The sequence below is a fragment of the Suricata suricatta genome, chromosome 16 (assembly GCF_006229205.1).
Source record: "Suricata suricatta isolate VVHF042 chromosome 16, meerkat_22Aug2017_6uvM2_HiC, whole genome shotgun sequence".
Classification (NCBI taxonomy): domain Eukaryota; kingdom Metazoa; phylum Chordata; class Mammalia; order Carnivora; family Herpestidae; genus Suricata; species Suricata suricatta.
In genome coordinates this window covers 28,674,982-28,689,920 of record NC_043715.1, presented here as the reverse complement: position 1 = coordinate 28,689,920, position 14,939 = coordinate 28,674,982, and the positions used below count along the sequence as shown (strand labels likewise).

Sequence of the window (14,939 nt, the reverse complement as noted above, 5' to 3'; positions counted from 1 at the left end):
CAGAGCCCAACTCAGGACTCGAACTCACAAACCTCAAGATCATGACTTGGACCAAAGTCAGATGCTTAACCAACTGAGCCACCCAGGTATCCCCAGTAGATTGTAATTTAAATCTCAAGACACACACACAAATGGTAATTTTGTAGAGGTGGGAGCTCCCACCTCTACAAAATTACCATTTGTGTGTGTGTCTTGAGATATATCTCAAGATATATCTCTGGGGTCTCCTGGGTAGCAGCTGACTCTTGATTTCAGCTCAGGTCATGATCTCATGGGTCATGGGTTCGAGCCCCACATCAGGTTCGGCACTGACAGCTTGGATCAAAAGTAAATAAATATTTTTTAAGAAGATACAGCTCTGTATCTTAAATATATACATTTTTCATATATCAAAGATGTCTCGATGAAATTGTCAAGGAAACAAGGTCTTAGTTCCCTGAAAGCCAAATTTAACTGGGGATCCGGTGTTTTATCGGGCCACCTTGTTCCCAGCACACCATACCTCCTATGGCTGCTTTCAGGAGCTCTGTATCTTCTTCCTGGAAGTCCCTCTTCACCAAGGCAGGCTCTCTCCTCCTTCTGCTCTCCCCCTGCCTTCATCTGCAGCCTGGATAGGTTGGAGTATCTGCCTGAGACTCTGCCCAGACTATTTCTCTTCTGTTCTTGCCTCTCAGTCAGCGGTGACCTTGTAACCCAGTCCCCTGGGCTTTGCCTGCACGGAGAACCCCAACATTGCCGAGAACCTCCTGCCATATCTTTTGGACTAGATAAGGGCCTCATCCGGGAGGTGCGGGTGGCAGGATTTGAACTTCCAGAAACCACAGGCTCTCCCTAACATCTGTCCATCCGCTGCTGCAGATCAGGTCTGGTTTCCCCCTCTGTCCCCATCTTTAATATAAACAATATCCTCCAAGGCTCTGAGGACAGCAGTTTGCCTTCGGGAGCACAAATTAAAGTGACGCCACCAAGGGCATTATTGGTCTTAGCAGAGTCAACATGGAGAGCGCCATGCGTTCCCTGTGTGATATTAAGAGTGACTAAGCAGAGGCACTGCCCTTCCAGCCAGGCGGAGGCTCCTCTGGGAGCTGGCAGGGAGAGGGGAGAGGGGAGGAGCTCTGAGCTGTCAGTCACCTCCTGAGGCACAGCTCACATCCTGGCCCTGGGGGGCCGTGGGACAGAAGGTAAAGGTCAGAAACTCTCAGCAAATATTTGGAGGGCTGTTCCCACGCCCGGTGGGTTTGGACACAAGGTAATCCTCTTCTGGAAGGGGCCCAGTAATCCCTGAGCAAATGCCTGGCCTAACTGGTAACTCCATGATTGAGCCAGACCATCCTCCCCTCCCACCCTCGGGATAGTCAGGAAGGGAAAAGGTGAGTGCCACACCCCAGGTCGAGGCTTGAATGGGACCACACCTGGTGCTGACTGCTTTAGCGTGGGACCCGTGGCATTGGGCTGTACCATATTTTGTTATCTGTAGAAACACAGAGCATGCATTGTATACCAGGCTGTGAACTGGTGATGGGGCTTTGGAGATGAAAGATGGGATCTGTGTCAGGAACTTGGACTCTGATGGGAGAGTAGGTCTGTAGGCTTCCAGAGGACACACAGCATCTCTGATTTTGCTTTCTGTTGGATCCTCAGGAAGTAATGAAATAAAGTGATTGCATGAATGAATGAATGAATGAATGAATGAATGAATGAATGACTGCTAATACAGTGGGGCCCCCCACCCCATCCCATGGGACTCAGACTTTCCAGAGAGGGACTTAAAGAGGGGCGCCTGGGTGGCTTAGTCGGTTAAACATCGGACTTCAGCTCAGGTCATGATCTTGCGGTTCATGAGTTCGAGTCCTGCATCTAGCTCTGTGCTGACAGCTCAGATCCTGGAACCTGCTTCAGATTCTGTGTCTCCCTCTCTCTTTGCCTCTCCCTTGCTCATGATCTCTCTGTCTCTCTCAAGAATAAATAAACATTAAAAAGAGAAAGAGAGAGAGAGAGTCATAGAGAAAGCTGGACAGAGAAGGCATGGAAGGGTAGACCCAGGCAAAAGGGACAGCACGTGCTAACACTTCGTGCTAGAGTTCCCGCCAGGATCCAGGTCTCTGGAAGGACCTTGCAGGCCATGGGGAGGAGCTTGGCTTCCTTCTGATAGCTCTGGAAGGATTTTAAGTTTTAAAGCAACAAACTCTGATTTGCATTTTACATGATGTACACAGAGGATGAGATAATTCATTTTCCTTGTTAATGTGTATTAGAAACAACCCCCCACTGCATACCGGACATCACAGTGAGTCTAGACGAATCCTGTCCACCAGAAATCTCATGTGGGCCACATGAGTCATTTTCAATTTTCTAGTAGCCACATTTTAAAAAGTAAACAGAAACAGATGCTATACTTAATAATTTATTTAACCCAAAATAACTGAAATATCCAGGTACATTTCACATTTTTCACTGTTGCTCTACTCTTTAAAATCCAGTGTTTCTTCTTATCTCAATTAGCACCTTCTCAATAGCCGCCATGGCTACTACCGTGGGCGCAGGTGTAGACAGTGTGTAGGGGCCTATCGTGGTCTCTGTCCTCACAGAGCGTAGCGCCTGGAGGAGGAGCTCCACAATTCGATGAGCAAACAAAATAGTACAACAGTGACACTGGCGGTGAGGGGTGGAAGGGAGGATCCTGACACCTGGGGAGCACAGCAGAGGGACCTACTTCAGGGTAAATTAAGTGGAATCCTTAAGGAGGAATGGGGGTTGGGGCGCCTGGGTGGGTCAGTTGGTAGAGTGTCCAGCTTCAGCTCAGGTTATGATCTCGTAGTGCGTGGGTTCGAGCCCTTCGTCGGGCTCTGTGCTGACAGCTAGCTCAGAGCCTGGAGCCTGTTTCAGATTCTGTGTCTCCCTCTCTCTCTGATCCTCCCCTGCTCATGCTGTCTTTGTCTCCCAAAAATAAGTAAAAAACAGAAAAAAAATTTTAAAAAAAAGGACGAATGGGAGTCAGTTAAGGGGGATGGGAGGGCTCGGCTATATGCTCCTGGCCGGTGACCAACTTGCTTAACTGTCCTAAGCCCCAGGACAGTGGCTTGTGGTGAGTCCAATGCTGGGTATTTGGGCCTCCTTCTAAGAGCAACGGGAAACCACCTGAGGGTCCTAAGGAAGTAGAGAAGTGACCACAACCAGATCGTTGACAGTCCCTGTGGTGGATGTTGTGCGCACATGGACTGGAGGGGCGGGGCCAGGAATGACAGCCCGTTGCCTCCTGCAGTTGTAGCCTGAGATGTTGGGGGTGCGAAAGAGGGCAACAGCACGGGAATTTTTCCCATGGAAAACTGGACACCGGAGAAAGAAGTTACGACCAGTAGGACTTAGTAATGGACAGGGGGCTTCTGCGTGCACCTGCGCACATGTGCGCACGGGGTGGGAGGTACCGTTTGAAAGAAAGAGGGTGATCATGGATGACTCCCAGTCTTGATGCTGTTTCCAAGACTGGGAACCTGGAAAAGGAGCAGTGTGGGGAGTGAGCAGGGTTGATGACAGGTTCGGTGTGGAGGGTGTGGAGAGATGGTGAAGCTTGCTGGACGAGGTCTGATTTTAAGTGACAATAAGGAAGTCCAGGCTTGGGGTGTGGGGTCTGGGCTGGACCAGCAGCTCTGGGAGGTGGTCAGTGTCTGAATGAGTGGTTGGTAATTAAATACATGGAAATGGGTAAGATCACCTGGAGCATGGCTCTCAAACAGAGGTGACTTTGCCCCTGGGGTACATTTGGCAACGTCTAGAATACATTCTCGGTTGTCACAATCGTGGAGGTGGGGGCTGCTGGAGCCATCCAGTGGGTAGAGGCCAGGGTTGATGCTGAACATCCTACAATGCACGGGACAGCCCAGCCCCCACTACAAAGACTTACCCCACCCAGAATGTCAGCAACACCAAGGCTGAGAAGGAGACCCGGCAGAGGGAGAAGCAGAGAGAGTCTTGGATGGAACCCTGAGAAAGTCTGATATTTCAGGTAGAGTGAGTAGATGAGGAAGGAGGGATCAGTGGGAGTGGGGGTGGGGGAGGGAAGCAGATGAGAAAGGAGGAGACAGATCAAGCAGGAGACAGCCAACCCAGGTAGGAGGCTGAGGTCAGCCACTGGGGACAGTGATACCGTTATGTCTTTCCGGATGAGATCTTTTCCATTTTGATTCTTATTCCCCAAGCGAGACCCGTGGACACCCCAAATGTCAAGCACTCCAGAACTGCACTCCAGCCTGGAATGCGGCTGAGGGAGATCACAGGCAGGCAAGAGGCTCAGTACCCCCAAGCCTTGGTTTCTTTCTCCAGAAAATGGGTGTGTGATGGTGATGGATCAAGGCACATAGTAAGTGCTCAGATTGGTGGTAGTTACTCTACTTCCTTTCATTTGTCATCTTGTGGCCGGCTTGCTTATAAGCTCTTCTTTTTTATCTAGCCCACTCTGCTGAAAACAGGACAGGTGTTGGGTGGGGTCTCTGGCGGCTCCCTTACCTTGCAGACAAAATCCGGCTAGTTGTTTTCCAGGCTGTTGATGTGAAAACACCCTATTTGTGAGGCACATCCTCTTCTCTCACCCCTTTCCCCCCCTCCCCCCCCATCCCAGCTTCCTCTTCCAACTCATTCTGGTCCTTTGTGTTAAAGATTACTGCTCTATTGGTAGGGCCAGGTCCACTGTGACACGTTTTGGCTCACTTTTTTTTTTTTTAATTTTTTTTAAAATCAGACCAAGAAGCAGGAAAAAAAAAGCACCCGATTGGAATCTCTTTGAGGACCGAGGCATGCCCGACCCTTTGAAACTCTGTCACTGATACTACCCAGCAAAAAAAAGGATAAACTTGGACGCCCCTTCACTCAGCCTCTCAGGGCCCGGGATGTGCTAAGAGCCTGGGTTAGGCATTCTACCCCAGGGAAACATTTTCTTTTAAATGTCTCCTGTTTCATCTTTAAAAATTAATAACTTTAAATTCTCATCCATAATTTATCACTGTTCATTTTAATATAATAATAAAATTTTACATTCTCTTCTAGCTGAGTTATATGATCTCTCTCTCTCTACCCCATTACTTTTCCCAAGGCTCTGAGACACACCACCATATAACCCCGGGAGGTTTGGAGTGACTCAGCTTGAGATCAGGTCCACCTCGACCCCCATAAACACCCACATGCATTCCTTGGGTACCACGTACCTCCTGGACATTTGAAAGATTCCTAAAGATGCCGGGTTTGATGGGCACTTGAGAGTGAACAGCGATGGAGCACAAAATTCTGGAATAAAATATTCCCCCAAGAAATGGAAGGTACCGGAATTCTCCACAGCTCCAGAGAGAAGACGGTTTTATTTTTCTAGCTTGCAGAAATTTTCTAACTGGAGTTTTGGTGGCTAGCAAAAAAAACACAACATGTTTCCAACTTATTTGGGGGACCTATTGAAGGTGCTTGATGTGATTTCTGTTTGGCAATGGCTGGGCCTCACGGGTGCTGAAATCGGAAGTGTTTTTTTGCATTTTGCAAAGCCATCCAGTATAGACACCCTCTCTGTTAGCAGACATGGCCACGCAAACTGGCTGTCAGAGCCTCCCAAGAATGATGCCAGGAGAAATGTCAGAGACAATGTCCTGTTCTTTGTCTCTGGAGAAGGAAGTCATCCCCAGATTGCTCAGGCATGGATGGAGCGGACTCTTCTCTGACACGTCACTCACACCACAGTTAGCTTTCAGAGATTCCAAACAGGGATTACAGTTCCCTCGAAGAAAAACACTGTCTGCTTATTTTTCGCTCAGAGGAACAAGATGGCTTCAAATTTACATAATTAAAATTCTGTCTTTCAGATCGTAACAATGGGTAATTAACATTGTTACTTGTCAGCTGGGAGATACCTCAGGAGGAGGCTATCAGAGCCCGGCCGTTTTATTTTGGGCCGCATCTCATGGACAATCAGGGCTAATTGAATCACCCCCCTCTCACAGACAATGAATGAGAGAACACTGAACGTCGCTAGCCCGGCTCACAATCAGCTCAGAAAGGCTGCTTGCTCAAACAAGCCTGTGCGAGATCAGAACCTCAACCCTGCGTCGAAGGCAGCAGCCTGACAGTCTAATTTAGAAGCGTTGCCTAAAATCTTAATCAGCGCGTTGAAATTAACAGAGGCGCATTTCGACACCATGTTTGCTGTTTATGGTTATCGTTTTTAATAAACGTTAAAACGTTTTTACAGGTGTGGAAAAAGGCACATCCTGGGGACGCGGCTCTCCTACACTCATACTTTCCACCAAGAGAGGAAAAAAAACATGTCATCGTCCAGAATGAAGACGTAACATATTCATCAGAGCTTGCCTTCCTTTTATTTTGTGGTTCCCTGAAAGCTATCTGCAGCCCTAAGCCCGGGTCCATCTTCCCCGCACAAGTGATATCTTGATTGACACATCTCCAAATAAGCTTGTGAATAGCTTTCGTATTAGCCTCAGAAATAATTCAGATGTCAAATTACGGCACGCAGCCTCCCTGACTCCTCTCGAGCCCCAGAATGAATTTTTTTTAAATATTTGGGAGAAAATATTAAATTTTGTTTGGGTTGGGTCAAAGTTCATATCATTTGGTAATAAAGAGCCACAGAGGGTGTTTGCGCAATGTGGGCTGCGTTGATTTTATTTGGTGCCACAGCTGCAGGTCAGGCTGACCCTTGGCCAGCAGTTTGGAGCGTGCAAGCCTGCAGACTCCCGGTGCCTTTGCTGTTTGCCGAGGCTTTCCTTCGGACAGAAGAGGGAAGGAGGAGGGAAGGGAAGGGAGGAGAAGGAAGGGAAGGAGCGCAATGCGTTTCCCTCGCCGCACAGGAATCCTGGCTGATGTCATCTCTAAATGCGCAGCTTTCATTGCTCCTCTCTGGAACAACAAGGGAAGAAGAGATCTTAGTTACTTGTCTTCATCACGACGGAAACCAGCACAGCCGACCCAGCCCGATTCTCATCCAGCAAACCGCGCAGGAGCATTGCTGGCAAGCAAGAAGGAAAAACGGTGCTTGCCTGGCTGATAATGACCACTTTTCATAATATTTGTTGGATGCTCTGTAATGTGCGGCTGAGAAAACTCTCATTATTACTGGCTGTTGGCACAGCTGTAAATATTTAACCAAGGATGCTACCTGCTTTGTGGCAAGACTTGCTAATTACACCTGCTTCTCTCTATAATTACATATTGTTGTAAAATTCCATGATAATGACACAACTGTGTCTTCCTCATGCAAGAGGTAAATTTATACCAAGTACGGCACCTGAATTTCCATAAGCAATTAGCCTACACATTTACATCCCTGTGTTTTCCTGTGATTTTATTGAAACGAAAGATAATGAATTAAATCCAATTACAGCAAGAAGACAGCTAGCAACTTGATGTTCATTTTGAACCGCAGTTGTACTTCATAGGCAGAGTGAGGAAGAGAACTATATTGCTGCCAAATACCTTTGAAGCATCCTGATAAATTCAAAATATCAGCCTGGTAAGCACAGACCCTGATAAACAGCCTGTGTCAGAGACTGGAGTTCTCTTGACAAAATGCTTCTCAAAAAGGTGCTACATTTCTAGTTTGAAGGAATGTGAAGTACTGCTCTTGGCTTGTAGCCTGATTATTGGCAGAACAACTCTATAAAAAATAAGTTTTCCCAGATGCCATAATGAAGCTCAAGACAATAATTCGTAGTTCACGGGGTTTGTTGAGGATCGTGAGAGGCAGAGCCCTGGAATTCAGGAAATAGAAGACAAATAATACCCTTATCTTCTTGTTACTTTAAGACATGGGCCATTCCTATTCTTTTGGGAATCTTGCCTCACCAGGAGACTGAGAGAGACGTAGAGAGACACAGCCCCTATCAGGGCTACAAAAAAAGGCTTACCTGCATTAATCAGGAGAATGTTCCAAGATGCAGAGCCTGAGAAACAAAATGAGTGGTGTGATGAAACAGACACTTTCAAAATGATTACGTCTCGACATCTTTATTGTTTTCTTTTTTCCCCTTCCCTATCTTTTCTTTTCCTCCACCCCTCTTCTCCCTCTGAATAAATGCAAACGTCTCAAAATGTCACAAGCAGAGAAGTGACCCATCCTTTCACGGCACAGGGGACGATTATGCTCTGATCTCTGTGTCATTTCAGACACAAATATAATTCCCAGGATATAGACTCTCCAGAACAGTTTTTAACCTGATAATGAATTCACTTATTTATTTAGTGGTCACGACTATTTCTACGAGCACTTTAGTAAATAGGAAGGTGATGGCGTAATTACAGCAGGCGGGGAGGGCACGGTCGGTGACAGCCCAGCCAGCCGGGCCCCAGAGCTCATAGGCTGTCCTGCCCAACCCGGCCAGGGAACTGTTCTCTTCGATTTCCTCTCGGTGGCAGGGCTGGAGTGCGCTTGCCTAATGGTCTGCTGTCGATACAGTAAAAATGCTAACCCGTCTTTACATCTAATCCATTCTGAGAGGGCTCTTTACATAAATGGCCTCTTCCATTTCTTCATTTTCAGAAAAGCCAATCAAGCAAGATTGAACCACACAGGCTGTTGGTACAGTGTTTTTGTAAGTGTGTGTGTGTGTGTGTGTGTGTGTGTGTGTGTGTGTTAAAAGGCACCATGATTAATTTTGAGACACAGCGTTTTGTGTTAAGTTGTCTTTGACTATTTTCTTCCTCACCTTTTTTTAAGGGCTCTGAAAATCAATGCTATGCTCCACTACCATCCATCTTTATATAGTAATAAATTAAGTGGGAGGTATTGATATTTTTGACTGAGCTTTTAAAATTTACATACTAATGACAATTATACCCTTGTGACTTGGTTTCTGCTGGTGTTTACTGTTTGTGATTCAGAAAAGAGGCAGTGGAGTTTCGAGTTTCGCCTATTTGCTCTGATGTTCCTAAGTGTCCCAAAGCCCTGCTCTGCGTCTCAGATGGAGATTGAGGTCAGCTGGAAACTGGGTCCCAAGGAGAGAAGAGCTCAGGAAAGCCCGAGAAGTTCTGTAACCCTCCAGAAGTTCTGCAAAAACTCAACCGAGCAAGGCTGTGTGACCTCAGGCTTGGCAATGAATGCTATGGAACTGAAGTAGAGTTATATAAAAATACCATACAATGCTGGGCAATGCCCCCTCACCAGTTGGCACTGGGCAGGGAGGTCCTGGGGGTCCTTTAGCCTTACCAGATGTTCACCCTGTAGGTGCTGGATTATGGGAAGGGAGGAGGTCCTGGGGGAAAGGCCAGGGCAACGAGCAACAGAGGGGCTGGCGGGAATGGCAGTTTAGCAATATTTTCTGGCAGAGAATATTCTGATATCTAATACTGATGCAGACTGGGTTCCTGTTAGCTCTGGATGTGAGCCGCCCCTCACGCCACCACAGCCACACACACAGTTACAAATCTTGAGGTCACACAAGTGTCGTCTGCCCTTTCCACTCCGTAAGAAAAAAAATAATAAACCAGAATTTTGAAACCCTGACATGGAGTGCCTTGCTTACCTGATACTTACAAGCTGTTTCTGGTAAACGCTGGGTTCGGGCAGAGACGTAGACAACACTGCCCGTCCCCCGTCTTGCCTTTTCCCTCCCTCAAGATAGGCTAAGGGCATCTTCTCAGTATCTGCAAGTGTTGGTTGTGAAGCAGAGACAAAGGCCTAGTGGAGAGAGAATTAAAGGAGCAAGGTCAGGGCCACTGTATGATTTTATCTGATGAGGCCAAATCCCTGGGGCCAGTCAGAGAGCTACCCAGAGGGAGATGACCAGGAAAAATACCAACAAACTGGCATAAAGGCCCCAACTTCATTGAAACAATTATGTCAGGCGCCAGGACGGCCTTCCAGCTAACAACAGTTTATTCGCAGAGATTAATTTGTCAGTAATATTGATTGTTGGAGGCCTGTTTCATTCTATTTAAGATTCTGCGAGGCACAGACAGCAGCCACTCGTGCGTGATTTCTCCCTCTAGAATTTCCAGGATCTGGAGGAGACAACTCTGGGAGACTTCGAGCAGCAACTTCTGTCAAACTAGATAGGCCGAGCTGATCCCCAGGGCAAGGTGCGTTCATTTTGTTTACATTTCGCCCAGGCAGCAATAAATTGTTTGTTTACACACTGGGGTTCTTTTTTTTTTTCCCCGTCCCCTTCCTTACTCGGGTCACCCAGTGAGCCAGGCGCCTAGCGTGGAGAGGAGCCAGTGGAGCTTTCCAGATGCAACCCTCAAATCATTATGCAGGATTATCCAAATATTAAGGTGGCTGAAAGTTCGCCTTCTCTGGTTTCCTGCTGCATGGAGATTGCTCTGTTACATCCAAGTGTCCAGGAAGTGTCTTTGCAAGAGTGTCTGCAAAGAAAGGACAGAACACACGAGAGGTGTGGAGGAGAACTCACTTTCATCAGAGGATCGGCTTTCAGGCCGGTTTGGGAGCCCAGAGCATGATTGTATTACACGCTGCACTGAAATGCGCCTTGTTCCGTTTCCTTCTTCCCCCCTCTCCTTTCTTTCCTTTGAGTGTTTTCGAAAGAAAAGAGTTTTTTTTTTCCTTCCAAATTGCGCTGGGAGGCAAATTCTTGAACGGTGTAATAGAAAATGTTAGACAATATTCCTTACCGGAGCTATTGACATTTTGGATAGTTGTGACGCTTTGATTTTTCTCAAAACATATGGATCAAGCCTGGCTGCATTATTGGACAGGAAGTCCTGATGAAAGGCCTTCCTTTATCTTTCTTTGTATTTCCCCCCCTCTGTTTGTTCATGGCTTTCTCTCTGAATATAATCGTGGTTTTCTTAAGCTGTCCGGGGAGTCGTTATTGCCTTACTAAATATTTTATGGTGCACAGCACACCATACCTGCCAACTGCTTCTTATTTGTTGTCAAAAATAAAGGGTTCATCCTTCGGAGTGGGGGAAGAAAAAGAGAGCCGGTTTATTCTATTGTTTTCATTTTAAAGTTTCTCATATGCACCAAATGCATGGAGACACTGGCAGTCCAGGAGTGGTGCCTTTCATTTGCCGGGGACACGGCTGGCCATTTATTTATTTATTTGCGGCTTATTTATTTATTTGCTGCGCAGTCTTCTCTATGATTCCCAGCCCTTGTTTCTTTGCAGTTTCCCGTCCCATTTGTTCAAAAGAGAAAAGTTCAAAGCGGGTCTGTCAGCTGAGGGAGAAGCCTGCTGAATACTAACCCTCCAGCGCCCGCCTGCACTGACCTTGAGAGAGGAGCAGTAAACGGTCCCATTGCAAACCCGCATGTGTGTTTTGTTAGACCAGGTCGGGAGGGGTCAGGGCTCACCTGAGGCCAGCAGAGCCGGCCGACCTGCCTGAGCAGCGGGGTAATGCATTTTTAAAAGGGACATTCTCGACTCTGAATGGGCCTAATATGGTCTCTGTTTAAAAACCTGTCAGAATCCCAAGCACACACTCCATAAAATATAAATAAGTACTTACTGTTTGCAGATGTTGCTTGTTTTTCATAATGTTTGTATTTGAAGTCTCGAAGCCTCACTTCCTGTCAGGTTCCCCCATGCCTCTCTCCTCCTGTTTCTGAAGGAACAAGGGAGAATTTCAGATCGCAGTTTCTCAATGAAGACACTTTCTGTCAAGTTGTCGGCGTCCCTGGTACAATTAGCATTCTCTCTCTCTCCCTCTCTTTCTCTCTGTCTCTCTCTCTCAACACTGAGGTTTATTTCTCGCCAATTTTACATGGGCCACAGAGAGCCACCTCTCTCGTTGGTGCCTTTGCAAAGGGCTCCAATCTCAGGAAGGCGTGATTTTTTTTTTGAGGCCCAGAAATGCAATGCTGGTAAGTCAACGGGCCTGTAACTGCACGCTTAGATTAATTGGAGAGAATTAGCAAAAAGACTATGGGGAAACTCCACCAGCGTTCCTGGGGAAGTTCAGAGATGGGGCCTCATGTGTCTTTGCCAGGTTCATCCCGAGAGCCCCGGTGATAAATTCAATGCAGGTGTCTGATTAATTTATATGTGCATTTGGCTGCGTCCATGCCATCCAGCCCCCGAACCTGACCCCTCGATCGCCACCAGGGTCCTCCTCCGGCCTTCCCCGAGCTGCCCTGAGCTGACTGCTGCTCCAACCCCGCTCCGAAGAGTCTGGGTGAGAGCCCGAGGGAGGCTCCCTCTCTTTCTCTGTGCCCCCTGGGGCCCCTTCTGGGCCTCCTGTCTCCCTTCTCGGTTTCTGCTGCCCCAGTGTGGGTGGTGGGTGACAGGTGGGACCGGGTGCATCTTTTTGCATAACAAAGCCAGCTGGTCATTTATCCCGGAGTCCCCTGTGGACAGTGTGTGGAGAGGACTGTGGAAGTCGCTTTTTGTTCCACCGCCCTCCCACGATCCAGCTGAACATTTGAATAACCCCCTCTGGGGCCCCCTCCACCATGAGAACTTGGAGAGCCACATGTGAGCTCTCCCCAAAAGCCCATGGACTTGCAGAAATCAGCATTTAGCATGTATTTCTTTATTTTTTTTTCTTTTTTACTATTTATGCAGCCCTATGGTTAAAAAGGCAAGCACAGCCCTTTTTCTCCAACCCTATCCGTTCTTGGCTTACAAAGTAATAGTTTAGAAGGGCCTCTCTGGGAGGTCCCCGCTCTGCCTCGTTTCTCAGGTCCCCGGTTTTGAAGCCAGTGGTCATCCATATCCTCAAGGTCCGAGCCCACATCCCTGTTAAGGATCAAAGATTCCCCTTCACCCGCTTGAGCTGGAGATTGACGACTGTACTGTTCGCCTGCAATTTGCTCTAATATCTATTATTTTTTTAAAAAGGAAGGAAGGAAGAGAAGAAGAGACACACCGAGTCTTCCCTAGCATCTCCGGGCATTCGGGAGGATCCGATTATAAACACGTGCCCAGGGCGCGGGCCTCCACGCTTGAATCAGGTCAGTGGGGCTTGCCTCATCTCTAAAGCACAGAGACCATAAATCAAGATGAAACTCCTGCAGCCCCAAAGCCTTACCAATTGATATAATTTGAAAATGGGCAGCGGAGAGGCTGGGGAGAAGGCTGACATGATGACTTTCATAATAGCAGAACGTTTAAGGTTCTAGAAATAAAAGGAAGAGGATGAAATCAGGCACGTTGGTCTCTCTGCCTGCAGGCTCTCTCAGCTCCCTGGAAGCTCCCGCAATTATTTCTGCTCTGGCTTTCCCCCTCCTTTTTTTTTTTTTTTTTTTTTTTTCCAGCAGTCTGTTTGAAATGAAGCAGAACCGGGCATGGCAAGCTTATCAGTGTCATTAGGCGCCCAGCACACCTGCTTTTACTTGCTGCCATTTCAGGCACTAATGCCACAGAGAATGTTGCTTGGGTGCTTATAATGTGTAAAGATTCATTTATTTCACCTTTTGAACCTGCCTGACCCCCTGGGCTTGTGTTGGGGAGAGGGGGAGGGCTGGGGAGGGCTGGGGAGGGCTGGGGAGGGCTTTTTTTTTTTTTTTTCCCTGGCACTTAGAAGAAGCTGACAATTAGGGGTCTGGCCCTGGGGCTGTAGTTACGAAGGAAGCTTAGCCAGCGAGGCGCTGGGAGCCGCGCAGCCGGCAGGGCTTGTGCCACCCGACCAGGGACTGGGGGACGGTGTGGAACAGCACTCCCCTCGCTGCCGCCTCCCTGGCTCTGCCTCAGTGGCCCGGGTTCAGGGCCTCTGTGACATGTCGTTGGCACCCTTACGTTGGAGACCCCGCCCCACCCACAGCGCACCTATCAGAATGCACCCACCGCTCGCAGCTGCCTGTGCTTGTTGAAAAGATTTCTTTAAACATCATTTTGCCTTTGAGATGATTGGCGAGGGACACCTCATTTATTTACGATGGTTGAGATTTCTTGGCAATCATGTGCACCTAGGAATTCCTACAAAGGGAGAAATATCTACCCTTCAAACTGTTTTTCAGAATAATGGAATTTTTATGAATACTAAACCTAGCCATTAATGAAGTTGCTGTAATATTAAGTTTTGCAGACATTTTCATTAAACCCCTATGAATTTTAATGTTATGGTTTTCTTTGCCTATTTTGGAATATGAAAACATGTCAAATGTGCTCATAACCCCTGAAAAGGAAAGACTGGTACCCCCAAACCTGACACTCTAGGTGTCTAATGACACTTACCCCGATGCACACACCCTCTTTGCTTGTCTTTTTTTTCTTGCTTTCTTTTGGTATAGACTTGATTTATATATTAGTCCTTTATATATTAGTATTATATATATTTATATATATAATACTTTTGGAAGTATTAGTGTAAGGTCTTTATTAGGAATAAAAAGGTAGTTTTGGACTTTGATTCTGGTTCCTTGTTTTTTTAATAAAATTTTTTTTTTAGTGTTTATTTATTTTTGAGATACAGAGAGACAGAGTGCAAGTCGGGGAGGGGCAGAGAGAGGAGACCCAGAATCCCAAGCAGCCCCAGACTCTGAACTGTCAGTACAGAGCTCGACACGGGGCTCAAACTCACGAACTGTGAGATCACGACCAGAGCCAAAGTTGGACGCTCAACCAACTGAGGCTCCCAGGTGCCCCAATTCTGGTTCCTTCTATTTTGTATCTCTTGACTAATACGGTATCTTCTCCAGCCTCTGCCTGGAAACCTGGGGCTTCCTTCATTTCTTGATTTCTCCTTCTTTTCAGGAGGTTGACTATGCATGTCGTTGCTTCTGCCATATCAGTATTAAAATGAGCTCTTTCTTAGGAAACCCCAGGCCCAGGGAAGATCACCCCCCTTGCTCTGTTGAACCCAAGTTGGGTTTTCTAACCGAGGGCATCACTGCTGTAGGTATTGGGGCTTTCTTGAAACTTGAAAGCGTCTGTGTCAGAAAAGCCTCTGTCTTCACATAGAACATAGACTTCTTTGCTCTTCCCTGCGTTAGTGATTTCAGGGGGTCAGCATCTTTTGTGAGGGCATGACTTTCCAGTGGTTCTGTT

The 14,939-nt window shown here is 47.2% G+C and overlaps 3 long non-coding RNA genes across 4 annotated transcripts in view; 1 reads left to right on the top strand and 2 right to left on the bottom strand.

Moving 5' to 3' along the window:
• Nucleotides 1-1,016, bottom strand: part of LOC115281167 — a 4,109-nt gene extending 3,093 nt beyond the window's left edge. Inside the window, exon 1 of the long non-coding RNA XR_003904136.1 lies at nucleotides 503-1,016. This is a non-coding gene — a long non-coding RNA (uncharacterized LOC115281167). The remainder of the gene's footprint in view (nucleotides 1-502) is intronic.
• Nucleotides 1,017-6,193: 5,177 nt separating this feature from the next.
• On the bottom strand, nucleotides 6,194-12,117 carry LOC115280525. 2 transcript variants are annotated; one of them, XR_003903821.1, is made up of 6 exons: nucleotides 12,040-12,117; nucleotides 11,461-11,556; nucleotides 10,163-10,353; nucleotides 9,513-9,667; nucleotides 7,899-7,934; nucleotides 6,194-6,891 (listed from the first exon to the last, which is right to left on the bottom strand). It is a non-coding gene; the product is annotated as an uncharacterized LOC115280525 (long non-coding RNA). The 2 variants fall into 2 exon arrangements; XR_003903822.1 differs by having other exon boundaries at nucleotides 12,035-12,116.
• A 710-nt stretch (nucleotides 12,118-12,827) lies between these two features.
• LOC115280527 overlaps nucleotides 12,828-14,939 on the top strand; it is a 72,603-nt gene continuing 70,491 nt past the window's right edge. Inside the window, exon 1 of the long non-coding RNA XR_003903824.1 lies at nucleotides 12,828-12,904. This is a non-coding gene — a long non-coding RNA (uncharacterized LOC115280527). The remainder of the gene's footprint in view (nucleotides 12,905-14,939) is intronic.